The sequence below is a fragment of the Aulonocara sp. 'chitande type north' Nkhata Bay genome, linkage group LG17 (assembly GCF_057382095.1).
Source record: "Aulonocara sp. 'chitande type north' Nkhata Bay isolate Kocher_YH1m ecotype deep benthic linkage group LG17, A_spYH_male_GT1.1, whole genome shotgun sequence".
NCBI lineage: Eukaryota > Metazoa > Chordata > Actinopteri > Cichliformes > Cichlidae > Aulonocara > Aulonocara sp. 'chitande type north' Nkhata Bay.
This window is the reverse complement of record NC_141360.1, coordinates 30,399,260-30,407,195: the sequence shown is the minus strand read 5'-3', so window position 1 is coordinate 30,407,195 and position 7,936 is coordinate 30,399,260.

Genomic DNA, 7,936 nt, shown 5'->3' with positions numbered 1-7,936 from the left:
GCACTGAAAACACTTTCAAGGCTGCTTCTGCTGGCACGGAGTGAGGCGTCCTTGCTGCAGCTTAGAAATGCTTTTAGATGATAAATTAAATTGAGTGAATTTCAGAACCAAAGCCGGATGAAAGAAACGACTGCTGGATGTAATTAGAGTGAGTCACAGCTGTCTGCACGGCAGAGAGAATGAAACAACTGCAAATTTCCCCACCTGACCAAAATGTTTAAGTTTGCAGCACCACGCAGGGCTGAGTGGTATTTGCAGTCTTTTTTTTAAATTTGCTTAATATATTTGTACTATCAAAGAGATGGATTACCCAGCCACTGCTAGAATGCCTGAATGTATAATTAGAGTATTATTATTCATGCGTGTAGGGAAATATTTTTGTATACTTTGACAAAATCTGCTACTTGTGGAGAGTTGAAGGACAGAAAGGAATAACCCGGGTGACACAATTGAAGTGTGAACAACTTCACACACTGTTCGGGGGGGGGGGAAGCTAACCTCCAGAGTGTTTCAATGGTCTCCTGAAGGACACTTTAACCACGGGCTCTTTGACAGACTGTGGCAGCTCTTTTCTATTCCTGGAAAGAGGGCAATTACACTGATAGACGAATGAGGGGGAAAATGGGAGGAAAGAAAGAACTGTTTGCTCTGTTTGAAAATGGAAGCCGGAGTGGAAAAAAATAGTTTGGGTGGCTGGTTGTTATAAAATATTTGCTCCAGTGGACCAGAAAAGACTTCACTTACAGTAGATGCTCCGGAACTAGACCTCACAGGAGCGGATTCTTTCAGAGTGTAGGAATGAATCATAGTGGAGAGAAGGGGATGTCAGTCTATTTGTAGTTCTAATTCTTAATAGGTGGGAGGCCTAAATTTGCAAGACGAATTACACACCCATGCATCCTTGCCTATAACTATAAAAACTGACCTTTTGCAAATATGGAAAAAGAAATGAGTTGTGACTTTCAATTAAACTCACGCCTCCACCTCCAACGGTAATCATAGCCACTTTAGGCAGACAAACACAGGAATAGTTGAAGGGGTTGGTTGTTTATGAGCATCGTTTTGGCTCAGAGATCCATATCATTTGCATAATTATGAACAGCAGATAGGTTGTCAAGGGAAACAGACTTGGTGGGATGTGAGTGAGTGTGTGTGAGAGAGAAATTACTGTAATACTATGAATAGTATCTCTTAGAAGGGATAGGAAAACCCACTTTAATCTAGTCTAAGTGATTCAAATAAATAACAAATTAAATCCAAACACCAAGTAGAAAATCTGTAAACTATCATCACGTTTCTTAATATGTTTAGGCGTCAATAAACATCCTTCGTGCAGTTGATTAAAGTGCAGTGTTAAATGAATCAGCGGTCTTTCATTCACGTGACATTTCAGCGCTCATAAAGTGCCGGAGCCTAACTTGTCCAAGCAGCAGATTAAAAAAGAGAGGGGGAAAAAAAACAGAACATAAACAGCTGAAATCCACTCAACATAACTCAGTCTGCCTTAAAGCCAGAAAACCTGCTGCTGATTAAAACAGGGAAGACGCCAAGCCATAAAGTAGTACGCCCGCCACTGAACATTATGATTCAACAAATAAATACTGCAAATTTTCATAAGGTCATTTAAAATGTGATAAATATCCATTAGAACATGTTAAGTGCTTACAAAAAACTGTAAAGAAAATAATTACCACTTGCTGGATTTGAATGGCATTTTTAATTACCTCTAACTAATTAAAAGGACTTTAAACGGTTACTGAAAGTGAGGCAAGGTATCCTCAAACAACCCTGTAATGGGAAAATTAATTACTGGCCAAATCAAAGCAATCACACATGTGACCAAGAGGGAAGTATTGCCAAGGAGAGATGAAAGAGGCACGAAAGACTCCTTTGTTAATTTGGGCAACTGCAGTAAGGCTGTAAATCAGCAATATCTTTTTATTTCATGCACATTTAGTTAACAATGATGCCTTGAAATAGAGAGGTATATATATTATAATGGCGCCCTGTACATGTTAGAATTATATATGTAAAACATGGATGTTTTTTTAATTTATTTTTTTTAGCCAGTCTTTGGACAAGCTAGCTTAGCTATGCTATGTGCATTCATAAACTGTATCGATGTAATGCACAACCACAGATTTATGCTAATTTATGGACTTTCACTAAGTAACACTGAGGTCCGCTACTAACTTTTTAAAAGAGCTAAAAGATGGCAGATGGTGATTGGCTACAGTTGCGTGTGTCAGCATACTGTAAATAAAATGCTCCTAACTTTATATACATTTACATTTATACATGAGGGCATTGCAAAAAAAAAAAAGAAAAAAGAAAAAAAGCTTTATAAATAACACAATTCAATTCAAAATTTTTCGGATGCAAACTTGTCATGTAAAGTATATACACAGTGAAAACCATTTTACAAAAATTTTGCCCTCCAAAAAATGCAATCTGAAAAAAGTTTTATGATGATTTTGACGAAGCCTCAAGTGGCCACTCCAGGAACTGCAATAAACGTTTATATGATCTTTCAGCCCTGGAGTTCGGAGATTGGTTGTAATTTTTCTCTCTGAGCCATTAGTCAGATTCTGTTTTTGTCACGGTTGCTGATAATTCTTAATAATATTTTCCTTCTGCATGAGCGGATTTAGAATTTCTTAGGTATCTAATGTAAAGTTGCAGACGTGGCAGAGGATTATAAGGGGTGCAGAGGCATTTCTGACTGACTTTGATACAGATTCAGTACGACAAGCTGACACATTTCTTCTGTGAGAGCTCAGAGAACCCGAAAAGTTTCAGGATAGAACAGAACAATTTTAGTTCTAGGCAGTCAGTGAGAGAGAGAAAGGACGGTTTTTGACAGGAGTGCTACTGAGGGATATGATGTATGCGGTCTCATAAACAGCTGCGGGTCTGCTGATAGACTTAACACAAATAAATGGATCTTTTTTCAGTTAATGGCACAAAATCTTTCGCTGACAAAGGTCTGCCTTCTTCCAGAAAGTGCAGGAGGATTGTTTGTATGTATGCTGCTATTCTGTAACTCCCATTTTTCTTCCCACATCATCTAGTAGTGGAAAGACAGTGTGAGTCACTCTTCAGTGGAGAGAATTTAACAAAAATCAATTTTCGTCTTTTTTTCCCTTCGGCGCTAGCGAGGCAGAGTAAGCATGATTGATTGCATGGCTTTTGTCCTGAAGAAGAACATATTTTTCCAGAATTGTGTGCCATGTTTTGCTGTGTTTTGCACAGTATGGATGCTTATATTGTGCTTATAAATCTATGAGCGTTTATCAGTTGTATCCTGATGCATTCTCATGCATGTGCACACCTAGATATTGTGCTTTAAAACAAAGGTCAGCTGTATGTGGGGTTGCCAGTAACAGAATATGCATGTACGTTTCTTTATAATTGCACCTGTGTGTGTGTGTGTGTGTGTGTGTGTGTGTGTGTGTGTGTGTGTGTGTGTGTGTGTGTGCCGGGTAAAAAATAGCTGATAGGCAGCGCGCCCTGCAGCAGGTGATAGGTCGGGGGTGGGAGCCTCATATTGTCCCTCGCTCTCTGATCTTATTGATTCCCCCACCCCATGTTATTAAGGTGCTGCCAAAATTCACAGCTCTGTATTGACTCAAGTCTATTACGTCTCTTTTTTGCCAAGCCACACAACAAAGTCAGACCAAAGCTCCTGCTGGCAGGGGAAATCTGCTCAAATGCATCCAAAACAAGTGTTTTAAAGGACCACAAGTCTTTAAGCCAAACCCACAAAGGTTTACTCACTAGGAAAAACACAGAAATTATAAATGATTATAAGTGTGACAATAAACAACAAATACTAAAACGGATATATTACTTTTCCATGTAAAAGAATATTGTGAAGTCTGAGTTGCTGAAGTTGCTGTTGCTGGTTATTTAGTTATATTAGGAAAGGCTTTTTTTTTTTTTTTTTTTTTTTTTTTTTTTACAAGAATTGCTCCTAATCTGGGATTTTGAGCCCCTAAATTTGTTCCCTCTCATCATCACTGCATATTTAGGTTAATTTTACTTACTGTCTCTATATTTTTCCCTCCTGCTTTTCTGCCCCACCTTCAATTTGGCTTGATTCCCTGTCTATGATTAACCCTCTCCTTCTTGTTCTTTATATCCTTTTTGTGTTCCCTGCCTTTTTTCTACATTCCAGTATGTTTCCTTTGTGCACAGATTATGTATTTTAAATTGTAATCTTGGCAGTACTTTCCCCTGGTTTTCAGTGTCTTGATATAATATCTGAAAGCTCCGTCTGTCTGTGTGTTTGTCCGCCATCTTTTCCCACACAATCAGGAGATGAGCAACAAAACTTGGCACACAGGTAGATCTTAGGCCCATAAAGGATCTTATGCTATTCTATGATGTCATCTTTGTGCCTAGGAATGAGTTGACAATGGGCGAACATTATCCATTTTTTGGATTTATTCACCTACATGAAAATATCCTGTCAATTAAGTTTCATGACAGTATCTCATTCACAGCCACAAAATGTGAATTATACATTATATATATTAAGACGATAATGTTGCTTATTAACCACCAAGCTATGCAATTGTTACTGTTCTGTAACTATTGAGCTACATTTTTTCTGTTATTGAATGTAGCAAAAGTTGGAAGAGCTCAGAGATCAAAAGCACCACATGGGACACAAACTGTATTCCAGACATCAACCCATATAATCATGAGCCAACTGACAAGCCAATTTAGTTCATAATTCTTCATATGCTCATATAGAGACTATCTACAGGCTGAGCTGTACACTGAATGGTAGAAGTTATCATGCTGTTTAGGCACTGCTTCAGCCATCTGCTTTTTATGTCCTACTGCCCTCAACAATATCTGACAGTGACACAAGTGTCCCTGCCCCTGCAATGACAGAAACACAGAAACTGTGCGCTGCCATTGATCCCTTCTCAGCTGCACTAGTCAAACAAAGATAACACTGGTGAAAGGTACACTGAAAAACAGATATGTCTGTCTAAGAGTGACTTCTCTGCTCTCTCTGCAACAAGTGATCACATCCCAATCTGACTATGCAGTTTTTTGGAGGCTCACTATACCAAATTAGCTGCTTGCACTTCAGATACCTTAGGTTTGTCTATTCTACAGGTCAAATGTCCCACATGGATGCAGACAAAGCTAAAAAAAAATTCACGTTAAATATTACTAACTAGTTTTTATTTTTTTCCACATGTAGTTGAATGTTTAGTGATTAGTGTGATATCTCACTATATTTATCTTTTCATTCATTATTACACAAATCTCTTGTCCGGTGATAAGTGTTATCACCTAGAGTGAATAAACTGCATTGTAATTGTTCACAGGAAAAATCAACAAGAGGTTCTTTGTGCCTATGTCCAATGAATGCTTTATGGAGCAGAAATTCTGACTTGAGTAGGGAACACACAGCTGTATTAGTGGACATTAATTCTGCTTTTGTGCATGCATTTTCAGTTGTGAGTCTTGCTGGCAATGATGGGGAATATGGAAATTCATGTAATTCATGGAGAACCATTACTTTCCATTAATTATTGCGTTTTCTTTAAAAATCTCTAGTTTTCATTCATTCCAATGGGCTTAGTTTTTCTGTTCATTTCTATGTTTTGGGGTGTTTTTTTGTTGTTGTTTTTTTTGCTAAGATATGGATTCTTGGAGGCAATCTGAATCTAGCGCCACCTCCAGGATTTATTTTTAAGGGTATATATTTCGCCATCTTAAAATGCTGTGATTGCAGCCATTCCACAACTCTCTGAACGGCACTCATAACCATTGATCAGTGGTCTTTGATCAAAAGGTCATGAAAATTTGCATATTAATGATCAATGCACTGACATCACAGCCCATTGTTCATTCAGTGGACTGGTTTCAGTTATTGTGCAAATGTACTGTTTATAAGGTTCGTGACACCTGCAGTCAGCTGAGACTGAAGAAGTCACTTGGATGAGTGATGAAATGTTTTTCCCACTGAAAACGCTACGTCCAGATGAACAGAATCAACCTTTTGGGATTTACTTACCTGGATGATTGAGTATGCTTCAAGACATGCTTTTTTCACTTTCCATTTCCACTGTGTGTGTATGATGTGAACAACTATGCACTTTTTTTTTAATAAACAGAATTTAATAACATTTAACAACACATGCTGGTGTGTGTGTAACATTGTGTCCTTATATTTGGCTATTCCCATTGAGCAACAGTGCTATACAAAAAACTGTCTTGATTAAATCAAAGAAAGATGGTAACTATAGGTATTTCTCTGTGCTGTCAGAAGGTGTAAGTGAGAATGTGGCTCATGCTTCATATTTTTTTCTTCTTTTCGCTGCTCTCCTTCTATAAAGCAGCTTGGTATTTACCAAAATACCCATGAAAAAGCATCAAAGCTGAGCACATTAAATAAGGCCAGAGCTCTGCTTGTGCAGAAAACAGCAAAAGATTATTTACTTTTCAGAGTAATGTCAGAGCTTCACTTTGAGTGTGTGCATGAATCAGGTCTTCTCTCACTTTCTGGCTTCAGCCGGTTTGTTTGTCCATGTCCTTGACACAGTTAGAGGACTGTCACTGCATGTGGCAAATTCTACCCCTGGACACAGTGCCAGTGTCACAACATACACGTTCTACCTGCCTGTTTCCTTCGAACTGCCAGGTCAACGACCATTAACGTCCTCTGCCTGGTCTCTGCAGAGAAGTTAAGCAAACTGGGGAACTAAGGACAGAAATAGATATGGCACAACCATGCCTCAGTTTCACGCCTCAGACCATTTTGACTAATGAGCAAATATTTCAGAGGGTTAATTCCCAAAAGGGTGCACAGGGTAGCGTCAGTGCCCCCTTCTCCTTGCCCTATTTTTCTTTCCATTCGAGAGTGTTCCTGTCTGGGTTTATTTTAAATATGTGTGGTTGACATGAAACCCCCACATGCTGGGCAGGGCTAGTTTCTTTCTTTTTGGGTCACAATCCAAACCTCTAACTGACAGTAAGAAGTGGGTTTCAGACCAGCTGACTGACTCATATTAATAACCGTCAACATCACAAGTAGAGGGAAACCAGCAAGTGGAAATAGCAGCACAGTGAAAGAAGCACATGACCACAAGTGGTCTAACTTTGATGGTGTTCAGCTGAGGAACAGAATTAAAGAAACAAACAGTCTAATTCCCTTTGTAGTCAGAACTTGATTGCTTTTTTTCCACAAAGCTGCAGAACTTTGGATGTAGAACATCTTGGATGTAGAAATTACAACTTACGTAACATGACGTTTAGGAAAAAGCAGGACATCAATGAAGAATCAGATTTGAAAAGTGTTTATCTGAACTACAAGGCAAAGCAGAGGAAGGAGCTGGGTGATCTTTGAGGCTATAGTTCGTGAAGCTGGTGTGGCATTGAGCTGGCACACAAACAAGTTAGTTGCTGGCAGGAGCGTCGACTGAAGAAGGAAAAAAAAAATAATAACTTGAAACAAATGCCGGGGAAAATTGGAGTAACTTGACCTGAGCACTCACAGAATGATCTGGCGAGAAAGTAGGTACAGCTGTAGGTATAGGGGGTGAGACACAGATGTGCCAGTAGAGAAGACTGTATATAAAAGATATAGTCATCGTGATGTCACTCACTCATTAGAGAGGACCTGTTTTTGCTGTTGCCTATCTTGATGCTTTGAAATGAGACATGATAAATGGTCTGACTGAGAAACCGACAGACGGAACACTCCAATCACAATGGCCCTAAAGCTGGGATGTAAAGCTCATTGTACATTATGGGCCACATTCAACCCAGTTGAGTGGCTGGACCAGTGACATGCTCCAGTGTAAAGAAGTTTAACTGCACACTTAATCAGAAAAAAGGTGCAATATCAACAGTGGATATCAGTTTTTCTGCACAGATACAGGTCGCTGTGACTTTATGGGAATAAATTATG